Raw genomic sequence first — 2,854 nt, forward strand, 5'->3', positions numbered from 1 at the left:
CACACAGTACCCAAAGACCACTGATTGACCACAAGGAAATAAGCACATTAACACCAGGGGTATCTCTATAATTCTATTTATTCTGACGGTTTTGACACCTGTCTACTTGTTTTGTTGTCTGTCTCCCCCGTCTAGTCTGTGAGCCCGTCGTTGGGTAGGGACCGTCTCTATATGTTGCCGACTTGTACTTCCCAAGCAGTTAGTACAGTGCTCTGCACACAGTAAGCAATCAATAAATGCAATTGAATGAACAAATGAATCTCCACAGAGAAAAGAAACTTGCCAAGAGCCACCGGCGCCGATTCACCCGAAGCCTGGCTCAACTCTGCTCAGAATAAGGGACTTCTTTCTTTCTTACCCCACATTTGTTCGCCCTCTTCGTAATCTTGAATTCTGATGAGGTTCTCAAGCCTCGAAAAGGCCCTACTGAGCCAGACAGCTGTTGGAGGAGAGAGGGTACTTCATTTCTGGATTATTTAGGTAACGGAAACCGACGGTTCCTTGAGAAACATAAGTGGAGAGGTTCAGGTGATCCAGAAACAAAGAGAAAACTTCCCCCCTTTTCCAGAGTTGGATTTCAGACACAGCAAGCACACAGAATGATACGTCCTTGGATTTCTCTTCCCTGTGAGACTGACAGCATTCTCATTATTGAAAAGCCAATCGGAAGTATGATGTTTCTTCCAAAGTCCTTTTAATAATAATAACTGTGGTTTTTGTTAAATGATAATAATGCTACTACTAATAATAATGGCATTTGTTAAGCGCTTACTATGTGCAAAGCACTGTTCTAAGCTCTGGGGAGGATACAAAGTGATCAGGTTGTCCCACGTGGGGCTCACGGTCTTAATCCCCACTTTACAGATCAGGTAACCGAGGCACAGAGAGGTTAAGTGACTTGCCCAAAGTCACACAGCTGACAAGCGGCACAGCTGGGATAAGAACCCATGAACTCTGACTCCCAAGCCCGGGCTTTTTCCACTGAGCCACACTGCTTCCATTTATTATGTGCCATACACTGAACTAAACACTGAAAAGTCACTTGGGGGTGTGATGATTCTTCTCAAGTCCTTTCAATAATAATAATAATAATTGTAGTATCTGTTAAGTGTTTACGATGTGCCAAACATTGTACTTAGCACTGGGGTAGATACAATTATAATGATGGCATTTATTAAGTGCTTACTATGTGTAAAGCACTGTTCTAAGCACTGGGGAGGTTACAAGGTGATCAGGTTGTCCCACAGGGGGCTCACAGTCTAACTCCCCATTTTACAGATGAGGTACCTGAGGCCCAGAGAAGTGAAGTGACTTGCCCAAAGTCACACAGCTGACAATTGGCAGAGCGGAATTTGAACCCATGACCTCTGACTCCAAAGCCCAGGCTCTTTCCACTGAACCACGCTGATAAGCAGGTCAGACATTGACCCCCTTCTTCATGGGGATCACAGTCTAAGTAGGATAAATAATAATAATAATAATAATAATAATAATAATAATAATAATAATGGCATTTGTTAAGCGCTTACTACGTGGAAAGCACTGTTCTAAGCAGTGGGGGGGATACAAGGTGATCAGGTTGTCCCGCGTGGGGCTCACAGTCATCATCCCCATTTTACAGATGAGGGAACCGAGGCGCCGAGACGTTAAGTGACTTGCCCAAGGTCACACAGCAGACATGTGGCGGAGCTGGGATTCGAACCCCTGACCTCTGACTCCAAAGCCCGGGCTCTTTCCACTGAGCCATGCTGCTTCTCCAAAGATAAAGATAATAATATTGATAATAATAATAATAATAATGGCATTTGTTAAATTCTTACTTACTATGAAAGAGCCGGGGGTTGAGAGTCAAAGGTCATGGGATCTAATCCCATCTCTGCCACTTTGGGCAAGTTACTTAAATTCTCTTGCCTCAGTTACCTCATCTGTGAAATGGGGATTAAGACTGTGAGCCCCCCGGGGGACAACCTGATGACCTTATATCCCCCCCAGCGCTTAGAACAGTGCTTTGCACATAGTAAGCACTTAACAAATGCCATTATTATTATTATTATTATTATGTTCCAGGCACTGTTTTAAGCTCTTTAGTGGATACAAGCAAATTGGGTTGGACACAGTCCCCTGTCCTACATGGGGCTCACAGTCTTTCTTCCCATTTTACAGTTGAGGTAACTGAGGCACGGAAAGGTTAAGAGACTTGCCCAAGGTCACACAGCAAACAAATTAGCAGACCTTCGAAGATCCGGGATTAGAGGCTACATGATTTGTAGAAGCAGCACGGTTTAGTGGATACAACACTGGCCTGGGAGTTGGAAGGTCATGGGTTCATTAATTAATTAATTCATTCATTCAATCATATTTATTCATTCATTCAATCATATTTATTTATTTATTCATTCATTCATTCCATTGTATTTACTGAGTGTTTAGCACAGCACCGTACTAAATGTTTGGGAGAGTACAATACAACAACAACAAAAAACACAGCAGAGAAGCAGTGTGGCTCAGTGGAAAGAGCACAGGCTTGGGAGTCAGAGGTGATGGGTTCTAATCCCACCTCCACCACATGTCTATTGTGTGACCTTGGGCAAGTCATTAACTTCTCTGAGCCTCAGTTACCTTATCTGTAAAATGGGGATTAAGACTGTGAGCCACACGTGGGACAACCTGATCACCTTGTATCCCCCTCCAGTGCTTAAAACAGTGCTTTGCACATAGTAAGCGCTTAGCAAATGCCATGATTAATTAATTAATTTCTTGCCCATGATGAGCTAACAGTCTCTGTCAGCTAGAAAAGAGGGATTTCAGGGATGGGATTGAGCACTACTGTGTGCAGAGCTCTGTACTAAGCGCT

This window comes from Tachyglossus aculeatus, chromosome 2, assembly GCF_015852505.1.
Source record: "Tachyglossus aculeatus isolate mTacAcu1 chromosome 2, mTacAcu1.pri, whole genome shotgun sequence".
Classification (NCBI taxonomy): domain Eukaryota; kingdom Metazoa; phylum Chordata; class Mammalia; order Monotremata; family Tachyglossidae; genus Tachyglossus; species Tachyglossus aculeatus.